Below are 27,935 nucleotides of genomic sequence, written 5' to 3'. Positions count from 1 at the left end.
TATGACATTCCATCCACCTGCGAAGATAGTAGAGCACCCGAGAAGGTCAAATTCATCCACTACAGCAAGCAATCACACTCAGACTCCATCAGGCAGTTAAAGCGGTTGGTGGTTAATTATGACCCCTCCATACTTAGAATGGACGAGTGCCTTTGTAATGAAATTCTATATATATCCACAAAAAAGATGTAATCAGGGTTGATGGTTGTTGTTTTGATGAAAGGTTCAACTTCTGTAGACTGTAACTACTTTGATACTTGCGGTGTCTCATCTTCATTTTCAGCTAATACAAGCTTCTTTTGTTGTTAATTGCTCACTTTCCATCTCTTTGCTGTTCTAGGCTGTGCTTGATTTGCAGTTTCCCTGAACTCTTGATGTGTAGCAGTAGAGGAGCTGTCATCCTACGTCTGTGTTATAATCTTGCATGTATCAGTGAATGTGTTAATCAAGTTTCTTTTCACTTAGTAACAGAGAGTTGTCATCCTGTTTGTGCACTAGGGAATTAGATTTGCAGACCTTTTACTGGTTGCAACCGACCATCACAGGGTCCTGTGCATCTGCTGGTGTGGTCAATATTCTCCATATTCACCCAATCCTTAAACTGTGAGTAATTTGTGGTCTAAAGCCTTGTAGTTTGGGGGTGTTCACGCATGTCTAGAGTCAAGCAAAGTAGGAGTGGTTATTTGGCTTGAATATGCATCGTTCCTTCCATTCATCCATTTCCAACATTAAGTTGAGTTTGTGATGTCCCGAGCATCTCCGAGCTACAACCTAGGAGAGTTTCTTGGGGTGATAACATCGATTGGCACCGTTGTTGGGGAGAGGAGATTGAAGCTCAGCTTCCTTGGGAGAACGACACAGTTCCATGCTTTGATGATAAACAAAGTCTGGACACATTTCTGGTTGTAATCATCTATCTGGCGACTCTATTGGAGAAACTACCTGGTGGTGACTCCATGTTTCAGTTCTGGCTCAGTTTTTGAGGCATACCTGGAGAGATCCTCAGAACTCACCAGCTGAACCAGTGCCTGACCCTGAGAAGATTGCTAAGCAGAAGAAAACATCACAGAAAGGAGCATCAAGAACAGGTAAGCCTAAGAAAACTTATGCATCTCTAAAAGATAAGATTGTAGCTGAGGATATACGGTTTGAAGATTTAGAGCCTAGCATTATTAGTAAAGCAATACCTTCAGAGATTCATACAACTCCTTGTTCAGTTAGTTCCCCTTTGGATCTCAGTCCAAAGAAAGCCTCCCATACAGTCCATCATATTCCTTTGTGTCTGTCATCTGTTTCATTACTTCCTACCATTCAATCTACCAGTATCCTCCCACCTACCCCAGTCATGGCAGGTCAGCAAGCTCCCACAAAGATGGAAAGAATCATAGCTGCTAGGTACGGACCCCTGGTCTTGCCTGTTCCTTTGAATGCCATGCCTGTAGGATAATATCAGAAATATATGCCCAAGTTCACTGGTACAGAGGGAGTAACAGTTGAAGAACACCTTGAATCTTTTTATAGCTATGCTGATAACCTAGATATCAGTGAGGATGATGTGTGGATGAGAGTGTTTGTCCAGAGCCTTGATGGAGAGGCTAGAAAGTGGTTCAGAGAATTGCCCCATGGGTCCATAGTAGACATTGAAGCATTGGATGATGCATTCCTTAAGCAACGGGGGGATAGGAAAGATCTACTCTATTACCACACTGAGTTTGGTAACCTAAAGAGGGAGAATGGGGAATAATTACCTGATTTTAATAAAAGATTTAACCGTATGTATAGTAAGATACCAGCTGAAATAAATCATACCCCCACCTCAGCCTAACTCACTTATGCCAATGCTTTTGACTCGGATTTCTGCCTGCTTTTGAGAGAAATAAGATGTGCCACTCTAGCTCATATGCAAGATGCAGCACTAGAGGTGGAATCAAATATCATGGCTGCAGAAAAGCTTAAAACACATGCTGATAGAAGGAGGCGGAGAGGCGAGGCTTCTTCTTCCTTTGCTTCATCTTCAGAACCCAAGTTAGATAAAATGACTAAGATGATAGAGTCATTGGTTGTTGAGATATCTAAGCTGAAATTTGAGCAGAGTTCTGGGAGAGCAAGGTTTCAAAACACATTTGCTCCAAAAAATCCAAATCCATTCAGAAGAGAAAATAAACAATTACAAGTCCTTCAAAGGGGTAAAGAAGCAAATGAAGAACATAAAGTTAAGGCTCCTTTTCAAAATGTAGTCATGGAGGAAGAGCAGATTGAAGAAGAGGATGAAATTCATTGCATGGAAGACAAAGGTAGTGCTACCTTTTTGACATTGGCTGCATATGAAGAATCATTACTGCAGGACCAAACCAGTCAAGAGTGGGACAGAGAAGCTGTTCTACAGACTGGTGAACAACAAAGATATAATCTGAGGTCAAAAGCAAACAAAGTCAAGGAGAACCCTGCCCAAAGAGCTATTGTCCAAACAGAGTCCCAAAATATCAAATAGAAGAAACAATAGCTGATCCAGTCATCCTCAAAGCACCAGCTGAAGAGGTAAGAGGTCTTGATAATTCACCTTCCCCTTTCAGTTTGGAATCAGAAGTCCAAAAGTTAAAAATATTTGTGCCTCTGTTAGAACTTGTAAAGAGTGAAGTTTTTAGAAAGCCTATCCTTGAGGCTCTTGAGCTGAAAGCCACACAAACCCCCACTGACTACGTCCATTTGCAAGATGAAAAGCCTACAGTTGTGCTTAGCCCTATGATCGAACCTGCTGATAATAATTCTACATCATTTTATGTCTCCTTGACCATTTATGACAAGATCCTCCACAATTGCCTGCTAGACACAGGGGCCAGCCACAATTTGATGCCTCAAGCTGTCATGGAAGAGTTAGGCCTTGACATCACTAGACCATGTCATGATTTATTCTCATTTGATTCAAGAAAGGTGAAATGTCTGGGGTTGATTAAAGATCTAACCATTACCCTAACTCAGTTGCCCATGAAGAGTATGATGATGGATATTGTGGTAGTAGATGTCCCTCCCAAGTTTGGCATGCCGCTGTCTAGAGGGTGGATTAAGAGACTAGGTGGGACGTTACAGAATGACTTATCTTATGCCACTATCCCAGTCTTTGGAGGATAAAGTAGGAGATTTTATAGAGAAGCATAGCTAGCCTACATCATCAGTGATGAGAAGAATCCTTCTAATCATCCCATATATGTCGTGGACACTGATTTTGGAGCATGTATCCTCCAAATAGAAGAATCCCAGAAGGCCTCAATGCAGCTCAGGAAACAAATAAATCAGGCTGAGGTTGAGCAAGGAAGTCAGGTTTGGGAGATGTTCTTTGATGGAGCATGTTCCAGGGAAACTGCGGGAGCAGGGGTGGTGCTGATATCTCCAAAACAAGAAAGCACGCATCTGTCTTTTAAGCTGTATTTTCAAGTCACGAACAATATATCAGAGTATGAGGCTCTGATATTGGTCCTTAACGCAGCTAAAGACAGAGGAATCGTGAATATAAAAGTGTTTGGAGATGTTGATCTTATCATTCAGCAAGTGAATAAAACATTTCAAGCAAAGCACCCAAGGCTGAAAGCATACAGAGATGAGGTATGGAGACTCAAAGATTCTTTTGATAATTTTTGTATCTCATACATCCCTAGAGCCAAAAATTAGCTTGTTGATTCCCTTGCTGTGTCTGCTAGCATGTTTATCCCTCCCATGCCTCCCAGACTAGTTTATGAAGTCCAAATGAAATATAGACCATCCTTGCCTGATAATGTCCAGCATTGGAAAGTTTTTGAAGATGATGATGAAGTGAATAGATTCCTGCAAGTCATTGATGAATTTTACGAAATGAAAATTGACCAAGAAAATGAAGCCTTGGAAGAAAATCCCCAATCCCAGCTTAGAAACAAAATTGGTAAATATAGCATTGTCCAACTACCCAGCAATCATATACCTAAGGGTCTAGTTCCATTAGAAATGTTGTTTGACCAAAATGATGTGCCTTATAAGGCTGCCCAAGAAGAAGACCAATCTGCAGTCTGTAAGCATAATATAGGGAGTCAAGATCAGCCCAGATACGTAAATCTGTCCACTCATCTGTCTGCTGCACAAAGTGCTGAATACTGCCATTTAATGAAGCAATTTGTTGATTTCTTTTCCTGGGAATATAGTGACCTGAAAAAATATGACAAAAAGATCATCCAGCATAAAATCCCTTTATAGAAAGACACCATTCCTTTCAAGCAGAAGCTGATACCAATAAATCCTTTGCTCCTCCCTTTTATTGAAAAAGAAATAAAAAAGTTACTAGCTACCAAAATCATAGTCCCTCCCAGATACTCAAAATGGGTATCCAACTTAGTGGTAGTGATGAAGAAAAGTGGAGAAATCAGATTCTGTGTTGATTTCAGAAACTTGAACAAATGCTCTAAAAAAGACAACTATCCTCTACCCAAGATGGAGCATTTGCTGCAAAAGGTCTCAGGAGCCAAAGTGATGTCTTTCCTGGATGGATTTTCAGGCTATAACCAGGTTGCTATACATCCAGATGACCAAGAGAAGACTGCATTCACCACTCCTTGGGGCACTTTTATGTATTCCAAGATGCCTTTTGGATTGATGAATGCTAGAGCCACCTTTCAGAGAGCTATGGATATAGCATTTGTGGGGGAGAAGGATAAGTTTGTCCTTATCTACCTTGATGATATAATAGTGTACTCCAGCAACCATCAAGACCATTTACAGCATTTGAAGAAAGTGTTCCTGAAGTGCAGAAGGTTCGGGATTTCAGTCAATCCTAAAAAGTCACAGTTTGCTTTAGAGGGGGGAAAGTTGTTAGGACATGCTGTTTCTGTTGCAGGTGTCAATATTGACCTAGAAAGAGTGAGAGCAATATAGACTTTGTCTGTCCCAAGATCAAAGAAAGATATCCAGTCCTTTCTAGGCAAGATAAATTTTGTAAGGAGGTTTATCCCAAATTTTGCAGAACTCATAAAAAATATTACCTCCATGTTAAGAAAGGGGTTGGAGATCAAATGGACTAATTCAGCAAGAAGATCCTTTGAGTCCATTAAGAAGGCTATTATGGAGGCTCCTACTTTAATTAGCCCAGATTACAGCAAGGAGTTCCATATATTTTCTTTTTCCTCTAATGATACGCTTGCAGCAGCTCTATTGCAAGTAGATGAAGAAGGCTCGAGCATCCAGTGGCATTTTTCAGCAAAACCTTAAGGGATGTTGAGCTGACGTATGATATTATGGAGAAACAAGCATATGCTCTTATCAAGTCTTTGAAAGCTTTCAGAATTTACATTCTGCATTCCAAAATAATTGCTTATGTACCGTCTGCATCAATAAAAGATGCTCTAACGCAGCCTGATGCTGATGGAAGAAGGGCTAAATGGATTGCAAAGTTAATTGAATTTAATATAGAATTGAAGCCTACCAAACTGGTCAGAGGTCAGGGCCTTGCCAAACTAATGGCAGAAGAAAATTGTAGAACACTGGACATAAATCTCACGAGCACAATGTCAGAGAATTTTCAGCCAGAAGAATAAATAACTGAACCAGGGAAAAATCGATCATTGGCAGAAAATCTAGTTTCTTGTGATTGGTACTCTGTAATAGCTCAATTTTTGTTGAAGCTAGAAATCCCTCCAGGCCTTAGTTCGAGCCAAGCCATAACTATTAAGCTCAGAGCAGCTAAATACTACATTCATGAAAATCTGCTCTACTGGAGAGACCCCTCTGGAATTCTTTTGAGGTGTATGGACAAAGAAAAATCCATGAAAGTGGTGCAGCAGTTTGATTTCAGCATATGTGGGGGACATCATTATTGGAAAACTACAACCCACAAGATTCTTAGAGTCAGATACTATTGGCCCACCTTATTTTCTGATGTTTTTTCATTTGTTAAATCATGTGACAGGTGCCAAAGATTTGAAGGGAAGCAACAATTGAAGTCCTTGCCCTTAAAACCCATACATGCTAGTGGCCCTTTTCAGCAGTGGGGCTTGGATTTCATTGGAGAAATTAACCCTCATTCCAGTGGCCAGCATAGATGGATATTAGGGGCCACAGATTACTTCACCAAATGGATTGAGGCCATCCCTACCAGAAAGGCTGACCATAACGTGGTTATGAAGTTCTTGACAGAGAATATCTTTACCAGATTTGGCTGTCCACATAAATTGATTACAGACAATGCAGCAGCCTTCAGGGCAAAAGAATTGGTGGACATGTGTAACTCAATGGAAATTAAGCTAGTTAATTCCACCTCATATTACCCTCAAGGAAATGGTTTAGCAGAATCTTCCAATAAAAGCCTGATAAGGATGATTAAAAAGTTGTTGGAAGACAATAAGAAAAACTAGGATTCTAAGCTCAAATATGCACTGTGGGCTGACAGAGTGACCACCAAGAAATCCACAGGGAATTCTCCATTCAAGCTGGTATATGGCACCGAGGTTGTGTTTCCAATTCAATTAACTCTCCCTGTGGCAAAGTTCCTACAAGAAGAGAAGAATGAGGAAGAGAACATGGCCAGAAGGATCACTGATTTAGCAGAGGTACAACAAATCAGAGAACAGCTGGTTGAAAGGTTTGTGGCACATCATAAAAAGATCAAGGAAGCCTTTGACAGAAGGAAAAAAACAGATAATTTTCAGGTTGGAGACTTGGTTCTGAAGTGGGATGCAGTAAAAGAGAAAAGAGGCAACCATGGGAAGTTTGATGCTTTCTGGACAGGGCCTTTTATCATTTCTCAGATTCAAGGGAACAAACCTTCCTACTGCAAAGTATGGGAGGGGAAGCGGTTTTTGATGGCCCAGTCAATGGGCATTTTCTGAAAATTTAAGTGGTTAGTCTTTTGGCCTTAAAATTGTAAATATATGCTTTATCAGCTCTACTATAGGCTCAGTTAGACTCCATGCCCAATGGAACACTAGGAAATTTTGTTAATTGGTTTTTATAGGAAAGGCAATGATCTGCAGTTCTTGAGACCTCACAGGGAGAATCTCATCCCCAGAAGGAGCCAGTGTTAGCCCTGCTACATATCTCTAATTTCTAAGGGCTAGAAGTGAGCTTGGTCCATGGTCACACCCAAGAAAGACTCATAACGGTTACTTTCTCCTTCCCTCGCACTACTTATTTTCCTTTCATCAATCCTATCGCAATCGCATCCATGTGTGTATCAAAGACCGTGCTTCTCGGCTTCCACCGATGCGATACTGCGATGCGATCTGATTGCAAATCGCATCCGCGAGTGTATAAAAGCCACGCCCCTCTGCTTCTGCCGATGCGATATTGCGATACAATCTGATCGCAATCACACTTCACCATACGTAAAGGCTCAAGATCCAAAACCCAATTCAACGACTCCTGTCGCGCCCAATAAAGTGATTCACCCGATCATCCTCCCACCGTCCGATCAGCTCCGCTAGGATCCAATGGCCCACACTCATTCTGCTCTCGCTTCTTTCGATATCCTTCGCCAGGGCATCTCTACCGTCTATCCTCCTGATTTGATGGTCGACCTCTCTCCCTCATCCAGCTCGTCCATCTGCCACGCAGTCCACTTCTCTTGACCGTTCCGTGCTCCCGAAGGACAAAGGTGACCAGTCTACCAGTACCAGGTGCATTTCCTCCTCAACAACCACATCCAATAGACAGTATGAAGGAAAAGGATAGAGCTCGAGTAGGTAACCGCATTTAACAGTTATGGGAATTCATCCCATATGACACTCCAGCCACCTGAGAAGATAGCAGAGCACCCGAGAAGGTCAAATTCATCCACTACAACAAGCAATCACACTCAAACTCCATCAGGCAGTTAAAGCAGTTGGTGGTTAATTATGACCCCTCCATACTTAGAATGGCCAAGTGCCTTTGTAATGAAATTCTCTATACATCCACAAAAAAGATGTAATCAGGGTTGACGGTTGTTTTGATGTAAGGTTCAACTTCTGGAGACTGTAACTACTTTGATACTTGCAGCGTCTCGTCTTCATTTTCAGCTAATACAAGCTTCTTTTGTTGTTAATTTCTCACTTTCCATCTCTTTGTTGTTCTAGACTGTGCTTGATTTGCAGTTTTCCTGAACTCTTGATGTGTAGCAGTAGAGGAGCTGTCATCCTACCTCTGTGTTATAATCTTGCATGTATCAGTGAATGTGTTAATCAGGTTTCTTTTCACATAGTAACAGAGAGATGTCATCCTGTCTGTGCACTAGGGAATTAGATTTGCATACATTTACTGGTTGCAGCCGGCCATCACAGGGTCCTGTGCATATGCTGGTGTGGTCAATATTCTCCATATTCACCCAATCCTTAAACTGTGAGTAATTGGTGGTCTAAAGCCTTGTAGTCTGGGGGTGTTCACGCATGTCTGGAGTCAAGCAAAGTAGGAGTGGTTATCTGGCTTGAATATACATCATTCCTTCCATTCATCCATTTCCAACATTAGGTTGAGTTTGTGATGTCCCGAGCATCTAAGAGCTACAACCTAGGAGAGATTCTTGGGGTGATAACACATACAATACTTGTATGATGATATGCTCTTGCCGAGAGGTCCGATGTTGCAACTTCATTATGATGATTTGCATCTCCTTCTCTATCTTATCCAACACATTAGCATCATAAAAACCCATAACATCATGATGACCTAAATTGCATACAATGACTTCACAATCCATGTCTGACCTACTAGTCATGCATAACTATAGCCAGTACCATACATGCATAACAACTTCATATAGACATATAACACATGATTTCAAAACCATATACACACCATTCTAGCTAGAGTCTAGTCATCAATGCATGGCCATATCAACTACACAAATCATGACCTCATGCATGACAACAACCACCACATCATGTGCACTTAATAACATGTAAACACTAACATGCATAACAAATGCATATACAACCATACACTCATGCTGACGTACTCCATGATAACATCATCAACCTTCACATGGTGATATCACTACAAACATGATCAACACCATGCAAGGGCAACAAGCACATGGAATACAACACAAGAGACACACATGCAAGCGACATGAATGTATGACCAACACACAACCCAAGGAGAGCGCAACCATGCTCTGATACCACTCTGTAACACCCTCCTCCCATATCTAGCCAAGTAACCGGCCAGCCGGGGTAAACATGTGATGAGAGGCCACTATGATGATATTCAACCTCCTTGGTGACTTTAAGGAAATGGAATCGATGGAACATCACACATAGTCATCCAACATCATCCACAAAACCTTCAGAAGGCAAGTCAACCACTCAAACAACCTGTCCCTAGGTCCTATTGTTGTTTGAGAAACTTAGGGCAGAGTAACGCTACCCAAACACTGCCCACACGAGTTATAACGCTTCCCAGACATTGCCAAGGTGAGTTATAACTCTCCCTAGACACTGCCCATGCGAGTTAGTCTCTAAACCAATGCTCTGTTTGCCAGCATTCCGGGAACTGAACCACCTTTTTCAGCCTAGGGTCCGGGACACTGCCCAGAATGGAATGATCACTTAAAATTGGTAAGAATACAAGGAAACAAGGGTGAAAAAGCAATAAGATGAAAAGAACATAATCAGACCCCTACTAGCCATGATAGGCATTTCGTAAAACATATCATTGACATGTAATCTACAATTGTAAATAACAAAGTTAAGTGTAGGGATCTCATACTTATATGAGAATCATTGTGAACCATTGTTTCCTGATGCCATTTTCTGCCTTATCATTTATTAGTTCATAGATACATTATCCATTCAGATACAAGTAAAAACATGCTGAGAGCCATACATAACTGTTGTCACAAAATAGACATATAACCAGCATAATAGGAACATAAATACAATGGACATATCAGCCATCAAAATCCATGTATATATCAGTACTTTTACACATGAAAATCAAGGGAATGAATTTCTCATTAATGAATGAAATGAACCAACCAGAGATGGGACTACCACGTTCCACCCAATCGTAGAATGGCTGAACCAAATCTCTCTTCATCCATTCACCCCCATGCCATATTCCAAGCATGAATGTGGGATCTCATAGAACACATCAATCAAAACTCATCCAGGGCTTCCAAATTCCATCCACCTCAACCCATCAAACAATGATTCCACCTCACAGTCGAACATCACCAAAAACCATCATCAGTTTGATCTCCATCCAAGCTTTCCAGGGCTTCCAGAGAGTTTGTCCAACCAAGGCTTCTAGAACTAGTAACTTAACCCATAGCTTATACAGGGCTTCCAGAGTGTTTATCCAACCAAGGCTTCTAGGACTAGTAACTCAACCCAAGCCGTTAAAGGGCTTCTAGAGTGTTTGTTCAACCAGGGCTTCTAGGACTGATAACTCAACCGAAGCTAAGGAAACATGAGAACCAACCAAAACAAAATAATGAAAGTAAACCCACAATCACCATGGATATCCAGGAAATTGCAAGGCTAGGAAATCCACTGTCAATCCAGGTAATCCTCCATGCCAATGACATATCACAACCAAGAAACCACATGCATATGCCATGCATACCAAAAATAGTGAAGAAATCATACATGCAACTCGGTACCTACAAGAAAATATGATGTAGACACTGATTTCGATGCCTTCTTGCACTTTCCTGATCTTCCTTTGCCTTCTTGCTCCAAGAATCCAAGTATGCCACACCCACCTGTTAGGGTCTTATAATTTAAAGGATCAAATGATGATTGAATAATTGATTTCAACATTTCAGATTGTAAATAATATTTCTTACTGCAAATGATTTCAAAAAAAGATAGAAAATGAAAAGAGGGTATAAATACAAAAATAGAAAAAATAGAAAAAGAAAAGAAATGATAAAAGAACCCCACAAAAAAATGAATAAATGTGAAAGTGATGCTAGTTGAAGTGCCACTGATAGTTTGTTGGTTTTGCAAAGTATAAATTCATGAAATTGTGTACAGCTTGTCTAAATGCCACAATACCTTTGTGTTTGAAACATATAGTTTAATCATGTTCAAGCAAGTTTCAATTTATGTTAATTAGATTAGTAAATAACTTAGCCAAACAGTGTAATTTTGGTTGATATTAGATAGGTAGAATTTGTGAATAAGTTAATCCAACAGTTTAATCTGGATTAATGTAGTCGTTAGATTAGTTTAGTTGTTTGAAATAAATATTCTTAATCCTTTAAGAATTCCAAAATAAATAGGGTTTGCACGTTTAAATACATCGTCATTGCTTTAAAGTTACATTAGTGTAGGAAAATATTGATTTATTATGTAATTGATGAAATTAGTCATTTGTCCAAAGTTTGGACTTTGATGTAAAAAGATATCCGCCCAAAATATAAGGTGGGGCTACCGGCGCTAAATCTTGCACATCTTACCTCCCCCGATCATGACCCTGCTTTGATCTGACGATCCTTAAGGATTTTTGGACCACCTCGCAGTGATTCTCTTTAACAGTGGGGGGGAGGGGGTCTAAAAAGTGGTTTCCCCACTGCTACGTGTCCCCTCCTCATAATTTCAGACCCCCCCTCTTGTATACCGCAAACAACCTACCCCCTCGCAAGCGGCTTCCGCCACCCGCCTTCTTGCCAACATTCACCCGCCTTCATCCATCTGTCTTAATCTGCCACATCCTTGTTCAACCTCCATTCCACTTATGCCATGTATCCCTCCTCACGTCACTTCCAACCAATGACCCCGTGCCTTCATCTACCTATCCCAATCCACCACGTCAATGACCGTTACACCCGTCCTATTGCAGTTTTCTACCTTTTTCCTCTGTTCCATTACAAAGTTAATGCAACTCACAACCATTGATCCAACAATTTCTCTCCGTCTCTGAACTATAAAGCTCCTTTTCCTCCCACGATCACACCCTTTCTCCTTTCTCCTACTACACATTGCTCCCACCCTCTATTTCACGCATATCAACAATTATTCACAGACGAATTGCCCACATCCAATTGATTTATAAAGGAAAACCCACCTAGCATTTTCCCAACAAATCACTGAGATCTTCCACACATTCTATCTGTCAAACTCTCCCGCATTCATTATATTACCATAATGGCCCCCAAAATTTCCATTGTTGTTAATCACATGCTCACTCCCCCTTTGGATTTATACCATATCCCTCTTGTTGATAGAGACTATAAGATAACTGAGACACAATGTGAATTTTACCTCTTCGAATAACGCTATTGGTTTCATGACAATTACCTTGACCAATCTGATTAAATCAGCCTATGGCAGTCCAAACTACCCCTGTTTGCTTTCCCACAGTATTATTACTTCCCCGAATTCTTCCTAAAGTGTCATGCCTCTTACGTTTCAAGTAACAGGGCTATCATTTCCCCCAATGGTGAAATCCTTTTCACCATTACTTCTGAGAGAATAAACCAAATGTTGCTGGTCCCCTATAGTGATTCCCTCACCCCTTTTCCCCTTGAATCTCTCAAAGAAATCTATAATGAACTTACCTTCCCCTAGAGAGCTAGGATTTTTGAAGTATTCCTCCCAGAAGATTCTCAACTCCCCAAGAAAAATCCCCCTTATCACCCTTCTGTTTTCCCTCAAAGGACTAGACAAATTATCTTTGTCTTTTCATGCATACTTGGTTACTATTTGAATGAATGGGTAGATGAGCCTATTTTAGGCTTCCTATCCACCCTTTCTATAGAATAAGGACTATTAGTCACCTTTGACTATGGTCACTTCTTGGAAAATGTAATTCATGAACAATTCCTTCAGTTTCTAACTGAAGGAATGTTATGATATTCTTTTATTCTTATGTATATGTTCATTTTCTTTCAGACAGATAGGTTTCCCTTTGCAGTGCAGAAGCTTGATCAGCAAGGAGAGCCTCAGTCCATTTTCTTCTAGACATCCATGATAAAAATACAATCACAGGAATTCAACTTTACAGAGTTTATTGATCCGTTTGTGTATCCAACAACTTGTTTGTTGAATGGCCAACATATTTCAAGGATAAATGAGGTTATTCATAAAGTGTTACATCTCAGTGAATAGGTGAAGATAGGAGATTGGTACCTATACCATTCATTTACTGAAATCAGATTTTATGGCTTAGAGTTGCCACTATATAGGCTGCCCAAGTACCTTCCAATGAGAATATTTGCCTTGGAGTAAATCAGGAAAATAATTCACTCAGACAACATCCATTTCTTGGTAGCCAAGACGAAGTCTTAGTTTCAAATTAAGACACAGATAGGAACTTTTATCTGCAACAGTAGAGCAACAGTAGAAGAAGCAAACCTCCTACTGAAACAAATGAATTTCCCTCTTAGTTTTACTTGATCTTATGATCCCTTTGGGGTAATTTATAAGTTAAGAGTGGAACAGAAGGAAACTCCCTATGTGCATACCCAAAGGCTAGAAATAGAGAAGTACATGAACCAGCACATTTGGGTAGAAAACACATTGCAGGAGGCCAAAGAGCAGGTACTTTCTAGAACAAATTTAGAGACTCCTATACCCAGAGAAAAGACCGAGAAGAGACCGAGAGAGGAGGACTCTCCTTCAATTATATAAGTCTCAGCCAAAGAGTTCAAGATATATACAAAGAAGGTTAAGACAGGCTCTAAGATAGACTTCCCACCATTGGAGGAAACACAAGGTACCATTGTACTCTCAGGCTTTCAAAATTTTAATTTTGATAGCAGTACCATAGATTCTCCATAATCTTTGACTACTAAAGAGATTCCAGCTACAATACCTCACACACTAGATTCATCTATAGAACAGAGGCATCTATATATTTTCCAGAGATATAAAGAGATTAAATAGAGGAATGAAGCCATTCATGATAATATCTCTGCTCAATTCAGGAAGCAATCTTCCTCAATTCATCACAGGCTCATTTCAGCTTATGACACAGAAAAGGGAAGAAAGTATATGGCATTCTTGCTGGCCAAGGTTCCACAACCAAAGACAACAATAGACTTCAAACATACTACCTTTGAGTTTGAGGCAAAGGATGATCATCCTTTGGATCAAATGGATATGCACAGGCGGTCTGGAGAAATAGTCTACTCAACCTTCACACAGACTGCTATCACTGCTTCCAAACTTCAACTTTCTTTAAACAATGTTCAATCTCAGCTTAAATTGGAGAAAGTGTCCTCCCTTGCTAAAGACAACATAATCAAATATTTGGAGGAAATGGTAGTCAAAGCAGGTTTTGATCCTGGTAATTCAAAGGCCATGGAGGAGACAATTAGGAAGAAGAATGCTGGCATAGTATCCCTGAAGAAGCAATTGAAGCTGCCTGTGACTGAATATCCCCGATAAAATGAGCTAGGAGAGACAAAGTTACAAAAATAAGAGATGTTGAAGTTCCTAGTGGAGAAGAGGCACAAATTAAAGAGATGGAAACAGAGATGGACAAGATGATCAAAGAAAAGGAACAGAGTTCACAACTAGCAGTAGTTCCTCTTGATGCAATACTAATTGCATCTCTACTTCAAAAAGGTATCCCTACAATAATCACAACAACAAGAACATCCTCTTCTATAGTACTTCCCACATCAACTGCATATGATTCAATTAAGTTGGCCGAATCCATGGAAAATATGTCTATACAAGGAGAAGAGATAAAGAAACTAAGACATGAGGTGAAATTCCTATAGGAACAGAAAGCAATATTTGAGAATTCCGTCCTAATAGAAACACAGAGATCCCAAACATTGTCCCAAATATTGCAGAAGATGGAAAAAGACAGTGCCATGGGTAATACACTAGCACAGGTAAAAGAGAATATTTGGAAGCGAATCAATGAAGACATGATAGAAATTTTGCCTTCAATATAAATCATTTTTGAATAACAGGAACTAATTCTAAGGTCCAATGAAGCCATCAAAGAAGTCAGAAAGCGCTTGGGCAACAAACCCAATGAAGCCACTCAGCTCATCAAATTCCTTAACTCCAAAAACAAACGAGAATTAGAAGAGTTAGAGATTGAAGACAAAACATAAACAATATTGGAATTCAAGAAGGTGTTGACTAAGAGAAATCTAATGAGACATCTTGAAGAACAATGTCAGATTAAGGATGTTAGTGTACAAAGATTCTTCACCAAGAGGAACCCCTTTACCAGAAAGAACTTCCAAATTTATTACGTCGAGAGGAGCTCTACAACCCAATATGGGGGTAGATCTCACATAAACATGTAAACATAAACTTAAACATAAACGTAAATGTAAATGTAAACATTTAACATGTAATGTTTAACATTTAACATTTTTAATCTAATGTCGGCCCTATTTAGAAATCAATCTAATTATTATTATATATAAACACAATATAAACTTAAAATATAAAGAGTTTTATGAACACTCAAAAAATAGCTTTGGTAAATAAATAAAAATATAAATAACGTGAAGGTAAATAAATAAAACCTCTTTTTATACTTACTCCAAAGGTATGGTAAATAAATAAAAATATAAATAAACTAGAGGTATGGTAAATAAATATAACCTTTTTTATATTTAGTCCATAAACCTCTTTCTATTTACGAAGACTCAAAACAGGGGTTTTATTTAGGTGGAGCATATGGGTCAAATACCATTTTAATACCATGGGCAAAATTATTATTCATAGCATGCAAAAAAAAATGTTAACCCTAATATTAATATTAATAAAAATAAAGATGGCACATGGTATTGAGAATCAATGGTATTGACCCATGGTATTCAAGTGGAATGTAACCTATTTAAAGGGGGAATTAAACCAGCATAGATCCATCTTTACTCTGGATCTACTAAGCGTTGAGAGGGATCAAATATCCTGATATGCAAACTAGCATAGAGTGAAAAATTGTTTGATCCCTCTCGGTGCTTGGTAGATCTAGAGTAAATATGGATCTATGCTGGTTAGTTATTAATGATAAGCTCAACACGTGGTCTAATTAGGAATTAATGACCAAGGTGAGAGACAGTTCGAAGAATGACCAAGGTGAGAGACACTTCGAAGGTTGCAGCTGGAAGATTCAATATGATAAGAAAGGCGTTCTTGGAAGCGTTGGCATATGACCTAGACATTCAGTATGAAATTAAACACATATTCATTACCAAGCTGACATTTGCTAAATATACTGAAGTTGACGAAGTTTACAGAAATTTACTGAAGACGACTATCCCGAGTGAACAACATTGGGATAAACTATGTGAATTACTAGAGTAAACAAAATGTTTGGCTACACATCTCATCATCAACAACACATCAGAATTCGAGGGCCAAAAAACTAGTTGTTCTACCAATTTAGTGCCACCAATTCAAACAGTTTGAATTTCCTTGAAATTTTGTAATAAGTTAGATAGATTCAGTTTAGGAATTCCTAAATACATCCTAGTCGGTTTTGACAAGATATTTTTGTAAATAAGTTATAAATACTTCATCTTCAGAAGTATCAAGGGTTGGTTTTTATACAGAAGAACATTATTGTACATTGCTAAAGCATCAAAGAATTTACAAGTAATACAAAAAGCTCTTTCACAGGATTCTTGTGTAAAGTTGTTGGTGAAGTGCCTTTATCGTTCTATGTGTTTATATTTCTCTGTTTATCACACATATTTGTTTATAAAGCTGAATTATTCAATATATAATTAAAGGACATAATTCATTTAAATCTACACTCTACTCCCGAATTTGAATAATTTCCATGTTTTCTACTGAACATTAAATATAGAATTCATGTAACAATGCTCTATATCTAAACTGAATTTTAATCTGTTCTTCCTTCCCCATCTCATAAACTAAAAGAATCCAATCAGTTTGGCTACCCTGCCCTGTGAGATCTATCTGTAAACACTAAAATCGATCTGTATTTTATGAAACAGACTCCATAGCCCAATGGTAATCTAGTTATCAACCAACCATTCAAATACAAATCAAACCTTAAACTTCATAACAAGCCTAATATTCAATACAACAAAGTTAAATCTTACAAAGAGAGCCCTCTCTGAAGCTGACAAGGCTAGATCCCAGCTTCCAAAGTAGGTTTGTGGTTACCTTTGCAATTTTCTTCTGCAACCTCAGAAAATTATAGAGTGCTAACACCATCAAGAGTGCTCCAAGAAAACTCCAAGTCTCCAAGAGTATGAGAGAGAGATAATAATGAGAGAGCTCCAAAATTGAATTGATCAAGCCTTGCCCACTGATCCTCAGAAGCATTTTTATTAATTAGGTCTCCATTTTCTTAATTTTCCATTATTTTCTTTCATTTTCCTCCTCACGTGCAACCTATGACCTTTCACCTTCCTTTTCTCCTAATTTCCATTATTTTCATAAATAAATGTGCCAAAATACCTCACGCCTTTTTAAAACCTTAGTCATTGCCTTTTCCAATTTTCTTAGCCATAAACAACCAAATGAACACCCCCTAGGATGTCTTGCCCAACATTCAGCTTGGAATACTAGTCCCATTGACCGTGGTTATTGTTTTTTACTTTTATTACATGGAATTTTCACCAGACTTGTTACAATTTTGAAGTAGAACAAATGGACATGATACAACATTCCTACATGAGGACCTGGAAGAAGTCTACATTAAGCAGTCAAAAGGATTTGTAGTGAAGGGAATGAAAACTTAATATGCGGGCTAAAAAATTCCATATATGAGTTAAACCAATCACCAAGGATGTGGTATCAAAAATTCGATACTTATATATTCAGATTTGGATTCACAAGGAGCAAAGTAGATCATTATGTGTATTTAAAACTAGTTGGTGCTCATATTATTTATTTGGTCTTATATGTGGATGATATGTTGTTGATTGGAAATGATAAGGAAATAATCTAAGAAGTGAAAACTAGGTTTTCCTCTAAATTTGACATGAAGGATCTTGGTGCTGTAAATTTCATTTTGGGCATGGAAACTAAAAGAGATATTGCAAACAAGAAACTCTGGTTAAACCAAAGGAAATATGTTGAGAAAATATTACAAAGGTTTAATATGTTGGAATGTAAACCAGTATAGATCCATATTCATGTAGGTTTAAATTTATTTGCAAAGTAGTTTCCCAAGACATAAGAAGAGGAAGAGGACATGTCCCATGTTCCATATGTTAGTGCAATTGGAAGTTCGATGTATGCAAAGATTTTTACTAGATCAAACATTGCACAAGAAGTGCAATCATTGAGGAAATATATGTTAGAACCAGGGAAGGAACATTGGACAACAATAAATAAGGTTTTCAAGTATTTGTGTGGCACTATTAGTCATGGATTGTGATACCAAGGAATACCAGGATTGGGTGAAGTGTTGGACAGAAATGGATTTTTTGACCTCGACTGGGCTGGAGATCTTGATCGTAGAAGATGTACAAATGGGTATGTATTTAACCTATTTAAAGGAGAAATCAGTTAGATGAGCAATATACAATCTATAGTGGCACTCTCAACTATAGAAGTTGAATACACGAAAGACACCCATGCAAACAAGTAAGTGGTACAATTACAAATATTGGGTTCGTGTACTAGGTTGGTGCAATGCATTGTGAAGATAAATAGTGATAGAGTGCAATATTCTTAGCAAAGAACCCAACATATCATTATAATGCAAAGCACATTGATGTTCAATATCACTTTGTGAAAGATATGATTGAATAAAAGGTGTTGTTGGTGAAGCTGGACACTTGTTGCAAATTCATTAAAAAAATCCGTGAGCACTAAGAAGTTCTCTTGGTATATAGAAACAATTGGCATTATTTCCCTAGATTATTGATCATGTAATTTTTTTATCCCCTATGTGCAAAGAAAAAAATAAATTGGGAGAATGTTTGGAATTTGTTATATTATTTGCATGACATTGCCACACATTGTAAATTGCACCATGCACAACAAGGGGGTCATAATTGGGTGAAATCACCATATGGAGGATTTTGATGGTGATGCCTCTGAATAAAATTGGGCAGTTTTTTGCATCCGTTTTTGGCTATTTTCGGCATATGGTTTTAAATTTTAGCGATTTTATAACACATAGTGGTTTAGCCCATGTTTTTTAGTTTTGGTTAAGAAACTATAGTTGTTTTCTAATCTAGGGTAAATGGATTGACAGCTTGCAGATGCTACAATGTAGTGTGTGACTCATTGGAATCAAGATTTTCATTATTTTCCGAAGTTATGGAGAACTCGATATATATATATATATATATATATATATATATATATATATATATTGTAATACTGTAAAGAAAAACATACATAAATATATTTCTAGTTTTCCTGGGTCAGGTTTCTCTTGTAAAATATCTGTGTTAATATGTGTATTTCTCATTGCATCTGTTTTTATCTATATGCAACAATTAATTGTACAAGGTTAAAATATACAACATGTACAATTACAAATCCAAGATGAATGCAAAAGACAATATGTGGAACAGGCGATTCTCTCACCCGATACCCAAGACAAATTTTTTTATGAACAATGACAAGTTACATTGGACAACCCTCTCGGCACATTACATAAATAAATATATGCCAAAATAAAACACATGGTTTCACTTGGCCAAACACAAAATTTTTGGACTAAACACAAAACTTTAGGTGAGCACAACCCCAAAATTCAAACCTTGAAGTTACCTCGAACTTAGCCTACAATTTGTGTTATACAACACATAGGAAATCGATAATTATGTACTTGAAAACCTAGGCTTGTACAGCCTTGGGTCACCATGTAGGGTGCAACCTACACCACTCCCATTTTGTACTCTTTTCCTTTGACTTGCGTTTGGTTCCCTTTCTTGCTTACCTCTGCAAAATTGACTCATCAAGTGTATCTTCTCCTTATCACATTGCTTTCCACTTTTCTCCACCAAATGATCTCTGGGGGTTATTTATATGGGGTGGGTACATCTTCCCCAATTATCACATCAGTTGGGAGGTATGACCCCTTACCCACTTGCTCGCTTCATGTTCTATCCAATGTGTGAAAATCCCCTCTCATTTCCATTCTATATACCAATAAACATGCCAAGATCCGTGTTCACCATCGCACACGCACCAATTGACGTGCCAAGTCCATGAACCATCATACACTTATTTCATTGGTCGTTCAGGCCAACATGCTCACTCACGTTGTGTCATCACTTAGTCCAACCAAAATCCATTTCACATACATAAAACCAATCATTTCAATGCACTGGTCACGTCCTCATCACCTAAGCTTGCACATGCCTACACAATATTGGAAACCCCAAATTTGGGTATTCCCTCTACACACTCTCGTATGAGGTCCCAATCAAATTCATCCCAGGAATTCCCATGTTGTACAACCATGCCCATCATGTTACAACTTGGAATGGCACCCATCTCATCTTACCAATTCAACATGATGGTGTACAACTCACTTGCTTACCCAACCATGAATCTAACCAAATCATGTAACCATGCTATGTGTGATGGCGTTCAATGACATGGTATGTCGCCCATGTGGAGCCAAGGTAAGGAAACCTCAAATCTGTATGGGTGACCAAATCAAGGATATCATCTCCAACATGCTTGAGTATGCTCGTGCACTCAATGTGCCTCTATGTCTAAGGGCCTTACATTACCCCCCCCCCCCCCCCCCCCCCTCCCACCACTCAAAAGCATTGTCATATTATGCAATCCTTGAATCAATAATCAACCTTCAAGTAACAATAAAATTTATCTCTGTGATCAAAGTGCTGCCTCATGATCCATCATTGTGCTTCTATCTAAATAAATCCCCCCTGCATGCATCCATGTGATGGATCCCCCTATGTCTCTAGTTAATCAGGTAACTAGTTCAATCATCGCACCAAGATACACAAGATCTCACTTTCCCATGCAATTGCACTCGTTTTAATCTCAATGACTCTCCTCTGCAACTCTCTAATCCCCCCAAAACATCTTAGGTACTTCTCCTGGTACCTAAGATAAATGACTCACCATGTCTCCTCTCAATAGTGAGCCACACCATTATGGCTCAATGAGAAGAAAGGGTGGGGAAGTCCTCAGGACTACTTCCCCCATCTCTGTCCGAACTTGACTCTACTTTGCTCAATAAAATCCCTCCATGCTTCTACATCATGTAAATCAGTAATGGTGTATAGGAATCAATCATTCCTTTAGCCTCCTCCACGAGCCACCAAAATTTGGATCGTAAGGCCACTCCCCCTCTCCAAGTGTCTTTGTGATAGGTCTAATCTCCTAGCTAGCATGCCTATACTAAGGTTGAGGAGCCTCCTCTTCACACTCCTAGCTCACATGTGGCTCATCTTAGCGATCCATGAAATGATTCGACAATCTTGTCTCCTTTCCTCATCCATCCCTCTGATCTTGAACACTCCCCTGAGTATTTTGTGCCATACCTATGAGAATGTATGAATGTTGTATCAAGAAATTATCCACCTATCAAAACTTATCTCTAAGTCTTGTATCCTCTACTCATACATTGGAATAAATTATTTAACCATCTCATAATATTCCATCTCCAAAGAAACCCCATCTCCCATGTGTATCAAAGTCAATCAAACTCCCAATCCTATACCACTCCTCTCAGTAGTCACAATCATTGGTGAGGTTCTAGAAAACATAATCAAATGATCCAGATGGGGAATTGGAATGGAAATATCTACTCTCAGAAAATCTTAGCCCAGAACAATCTCATAGTCATCTAAACCTACAAAGGCGAGACTCATCTCACCCTTCCAATCTCTCAGCTTGATAAACACACATCTTCTCATACCAACCACACTCTACTCTCTTGAGTTAATAGCCTTGAAGGATGTATGTGCATGAAACACCCAATCTGAGTTGTCTCGCAACCTCCTCCCTAATGGAATTATGAGTTTCCCCATTGTTAATCATCGCCAAAATCTTTCTCCCATTGGTTTTTGCATGAATAAATCTCAAATGGATACCTACTAGATCTTGTGATGGTGTGGGTTGCACTCTTGCAACCTCACCTAAAACCTACAACACCCCAACTACTGGATTCTTTATCTTCTCTAAAGTTGAGACCTTATGCTTCAAAGGATAGTCCTTTACATAATATTCCTTGGCATAAAACCAACATGATATTGACTCTTCTCTCTCAAGGCATCTAACTTTTTGGACTCTTTTTCTCTCAATACCTTCAAATTTTCCTTTTCCTTCTTCTTCTTCTTCTTCTTTCCCTTCTCACCACACTCCATCTCATTATTCTTTGGATAAGACTCCCCTTCACCTCTATAGTCCAATAGGTTAGTGACAACAATGATAACTACTACAAGAGTTTGTACATTCTTCTAGGGTAGCACACTCTGTGCTCATGAATGCATTCCATTCATGAAATGGAACAATTTTTCTCCTATGGAATGTCCTTAATCTACAACATAATCCCTGAAAATTCTTTGGTTTAAGTTTGGATCTTCTCTGAATGCTTCATGGACATCAATTGGTTTTGAGTTATCCATGCATGGTTACTAGGACCAAAACATACATGCAAAGAAGCCCTCAAATCTGCCCATGTAATTATTATGTCTATGATACAACTTGCTACATAGCCTTTTTCCCAGTTTCTCCATCATAATTTGGTTGTTCTTATCAAAAACATGGTTGCAACATTTACCTTGGCCTCTTCTAATCCAAATACTATTCCACATCCCAATAGAAATTTCCTATCACCTTTGCACTACTTTTCCCATCATACGACTCTAGTTCTCTAACCCCGATCCATATATATATATATGTGTGGTATGACCCCTATCCAATAACATTCTTCAAGATAACAACCAAATCATGTGATCATGTAATCTCTTCTAGAAAATTTCCAAGTCACTCTTTGCATTCTTCAATCTCTCTTCCACCTTGTTGAATCTTTCATCATGGACATATAGCGTGTCAATCAACTAACCTATAATCCTCTCAACATGATTCCTTCATCCTAGGGGTCTTCAAGTCCCTCTCTGTCACGCCCCCAGACCTGCGGTAGTCTTCCAACCGCTCTTGGTGAGGTGCGGCACCACCGAACACTTTCTTTTCACCAATACTAATGTTCATGGACTACGCCTAATTCACTTTCTCTTACTTAGTTTGTGTTTCGCAACCAAGTATTATTAAGCATAACCTTTATACTAATGAACACCCATACTCATTCATTATCATCAGAAATTATAGAAGAGAACAATGATTGCACAGTATAAAGGGAGGGGCAACTCCCTGAACAATGAATCTGCCCAACAATATATTATAACCAATCTTTCTTCGATAATACAAGCTTCACAAGTATCCTTGGCAAAATCCAAGTCTATACTTAGCCAATTTTACAATAGAGGCCAAACTGCCTTTTACAACATTTGTGCACACCTTGCACGGTGGGAGGATGCTCACCCGAGACACCAAGACCCCCTCCTCAAGCCTTACACAAATATGCACTCCAATCGTTCACCCGAGCACACCTTGCCCACGCCTTCACCCACTCTCCAAACCGTGCGACTTAACCAAGAGAGCACATGAGCTATGCGCTGCACCCTCTTATTTCTGCGCACTTCTCTTGAGCGAAGATCCTATGATCGAATGAGAGTTCGTTGGTTCCTTGAATGCTCCACCGCATCGCATATATGTATGCTTCATAGCGTGTGGGTGGGCTGCCTAGCCGACCGCCCCACAATCGCTATACACACCCATTTCCAACGTTTTGGTGAGTTGGCCCTTGCTTATTGCAAGTCGGCCTTTCTCCTTTGCAAATGTTCCAACCGTGGGTATAACCTATCGCACTTCACTTGTTTGCTTGCCCTTTGTTCGTCGCAAGTCATATCTCATGCAAGCCAGCTCGTCGTGCGCCCGCGTCCTGCCCACATGCAGCCCAGCTCGTGCGCCACCCGCGCGCCTGCCCGCGTGCCCGCCTGTGCGCCCGCTCGCCCGCCTATGCACCCGCGCGCCCGCGTTCTCCGACCGTCGTGTGGCCCGGCTTGCCCGCGCCCAACCGCGTCTTATTGCCCAACCGCGCCCGGCTAACCAAGGACCTTACATCCTCCTCCACCTGAAATCATTGTCGTCCTCGACAACATACCATCTCGGTAGCCATCCACCAAGATCATCACTATCCATGATGTCAACTCCCCCACATAAGGCAAACATCCCTGCAACATATGCAAAACTCCATCTCCATCATGTCTCACCTTAGTGACCAACTTCCACCAAGCTCTCCATACCAAGGTATACACCTCAACGGTATGTCAGATATCATCTTGATCCATGATCATTGACCCCTTTGCCACAATCTCCACTGCAACATCCTGTGTCGACCTCTTCATGTGTCATCCCTCCATGTAGTCTTTCCTCAGAACACACCTATGTATGTTCCTGTCAAGTGTAAAACTGATAATCACATCTCTCTGTCATGTGTTGTCTCGACTAATGCCAACATACCTCTGCACATTGGTACCCCTCATGACTCGAACTAGTCGGGTGATCAATCCAACCATACGCCCAAATCACAAGAATGCACATCCTTATGCCACCACAAGTCTTTCCCTGACTTTTTCTACATCTCGGACTCATCAAGAATCTATCTATCATCCCATGCTCAGGTCCATGGAAACTCCATCCCATCTACAACATGTCCAAGCCATGGTCTTGTTGCACAAGAGTGTACAACCTCTCCACTAGCTCATACATCTCCATAACAGCACCTGCACAACATCTTTTGCTTCGGCACTCGTCATAGAATGTCCATAAATGACACTTCCACACATGCACCTGCTTCATGTCCCTACATCAAACTGTCATGCTCCATATTTCCAACCTGATGTCCATGACTCTAGTTGTCCATGATGTCCAACCCATGTAGACTCCATCCCAACCTCTGGCCATCTGCACCCAAGTCTGCAATCTGTCATAAATAAGCCTCCTTCCAAGGCCCCTTGCAAAGTTGGTGTGGTTCCTCCCTACCAAGGCCTCCACACCAACCCATTTCCAAGGTTGTCTATAGAGAAAGGAGGGCTAGGAAGTTTCTTCCCTGACTCTCATCCACCCATGTGTCAGATTGATGTTGTGTCCTCAAGTATCTATGCACAGCCTCAATCTCCTCACATGTACATCCAAGCTCTCCTAGCTTGTCCTTTGTCAACTGAAAGTCATATATGCCCATAGCATACCTACAAAAGTCCACTATCCCAGCAGGATCTCTACCTCCATAATCCTCATCAACCACTACCTCTGAAGTAGTACTCATACTCCCTTCATTTGCAACTTCATTGTGAAGATCATTAGTAGAAGATGCTCCCATCACGTGTCTCCATGTTCGTGAGGTTGCCTTCTCACCTTCTTCATTCTTCTTCCCAGCTCTTGCAACGAAGTCAATCAACTTCCTTTCCTTCGTTGTTTGAGTCACACTCCCAAGTCCTCTTTGCTCCACATCCTCATGCTTCACATTCGGATCTTTGGGATACAAAACCATAGAAGTCATCCTTGGCCTATACCCCAAGCGACTTCTTCTATTCATCGGTACCATCATGGTTCTCCCTTCAGCTGTGATCAAGAGAATGTCCCGGTCCACCATAGGTATGGCTTGTGCAAGATCCATAAAGTCTAACCCCAACACCATAGAATGATCATCCATGTCTACAACCCTCAAGTCCAACTTTCCAAACCACGATCCTACTTTCACCTAAGTGTCCTTCAACACACCATCAACAGCTCTTATGGTAGAGTTGACTGCTTTGAAAGCACTCCATTCCCTCTCCATCTTTGCTTTCTTCCCAAAAGACTTTGTTGCCTTCCTGCTTAAGAAGCTATGAATAGCTCTCGTATCTACCAAAGCTGCAAATATCTTGCCTTTCACAGTTACCTGCACAAAACTTAGCTTCAAGGAATCACCTCCTTCTATTGGCTATGTCTTGTGCCTTACATCAACAACCTTTTTCAAGAACTCAGCCTCAGAAGTGTCAATTGGTTCATGCTCCATCTTGACTTTCCTCCTAAGGTACTTTACCTCCCTGCTTGGCTCTTCTAAGCAACTCGATCCTGGTCTAGCTTGATTCCCTTCAAGTTTACCCTTCATCGCATTCTGCTCAAGTCTACCAACCAAGTGTCCACTGACCAAGTTCATAGAACTAAACTTCTGAATGTCCTCTGGATTGTCTCGGTAGTGAGTTCCCAACTTGTCAATGTAGTCGAGCTCTTCCTGCTCAATCACAACAACCTTCTTACCAAGAAGCTTCTTCTTTATCTCTTCCTCAACTTGCTTGATTTCAGCTTCCACCCTAACACTTTCCTTCCTCAACTGGGCTCTTTCATCAAAGAGCTCTTGAAGACCAAGGCCACTCTATTGGATCTCCTCATCAAGTTCCTTGAGTTCAACATCTGTCGTACTTTCGCATTGGCTCTTGAGTTCTTCAAGTTCCCTTCTTAGTTCCAAACAACTCTCCCGAATCTTCATGTTCTCAACCTTCATCGAAACCCAGTCAGAACTCTATCGACTCATCTGTTCCAACACTTTGTACCGGAAGGCTTCAACTGCATTATGACTAGACTCACCTATCGTAGGTTCATCCACCATCTCTGCCTTTTCAGCCATCTCCATGTTCACCAAGTCCCTGCAATCATGAACCAGCTCTTGTTCCACTTGCATGTGAAACAGCTTCCTTCACCTGCAAGTACCTGTCATAAGCAACCCTGCTCAATCACCAATCATCAAGCTTCTTCAACCCTGAATCAGCTTCAATGTCTGCACTTCGTCACGAGCAACCTTGCTCTGATACCAACTGTCACGCCCCCAGGCCTGCGGTAGTCTTCCAACCGCTCTTGGCGAGGTGCGGCACCACCGAACACTTTCTTTTCACCAATACTAATGTTCATGGACTACGCCTAATTCACTTTCTCTTACTTAGTTTGTGTTTCGCAACCAAGTATTATTAAGCATAACCTTTATACTAATGAACACCCATACTCATTCATTATCATCAACAATTATAAAAGAGAACAACAATTGCATAGTATAAAGGGAGGGGCAACTCCCTGAACAATGAGTCTGCCCAACAATATATTATAATCAATCTTTCTTCGATAATACAAGCTTCACAAGTATCCTTGGCAAAATCCAAGTCTATACTTAGCCAATTTTACAATAGAGGCCAAACTGCCTTTTACAACATTTGTGCACACCTTGCACGGTGGGAGGGTGCTCACCTGAGACACCAAGACCCCATCCTCAAGCCTTACACAAATCTGCACTCCAATCGTTCACCCGGGCACACCTTGCCCACGCCTTCACCCACTCTCCAAACCGTGCGACTTAACCAAGAGAGCGCATGAGCTATGCGCTGCACCCTCTTATTTCTGCGCACTTCTCTTGAGCGAAGATCCTATGATCGAATGAGAGTTCGTTGGTTCGTTGAATGCTCCACCGCATCGCATATATGTATGCTTCATAGCATTTGGGTGGGCTGCCCAGCCGACCGCCCCACACTCGCTATACACACCTGTTTCCAACGTTTTGGTGAGTCGGCCCTTGCTTATTGCAAGTCGGCCTTGCTCCTTTGCAAACGTTCCAACCGTGGGTATAACCTATCGCACTTCACTTGTTTGCTTGCCCTTTGTTCGTCGCAAGTCATATCTCGTGCAGGCCATCTCGTCGTGCGCCCGCGCCCTGCCCACGTGCAGCCCAACTCGCGCGCCACCCGTGCGCCCACCTGTGTGCCCGCTCACCCGCCTGTGTGCCCGCACGCCCACGTTCTCCAACCGTCGTGCGGCTCGGCTCGCCCGCGCCCAACCGCGTCTGCTTGCCCAACCGTGCCCAGCTAACCAAGGACCTTACACTCTCTATGTCATTGAATCCTTGTTATGAACCAACCATGAGTGCTCACAAACTTGTCACTCCAAGAATCTTAATTTCACCTGACTACAAGTACTATGATAGTCTAAACTACCACCATAATCTACATATCCCAACTG

This window comes from Pinus tabuliformis, chromosome J (assembly GCF_031772625.1).
Source record: "Pinus tabuliformis cultivar Carrire ecotype Pingquan chromosome J, CPIR1, whole genome shotgun sequence".
Taxonomy (NCBI): domain Eukaryota; kingdom Viridiplantae; phylum Streptophyta; class Pinopsida; order Pinales; family Pinaceae; genus Pinus; species Pinus tabuliformis.
This window is presented reverse-complemented; position numbering follows the sequence as displayed.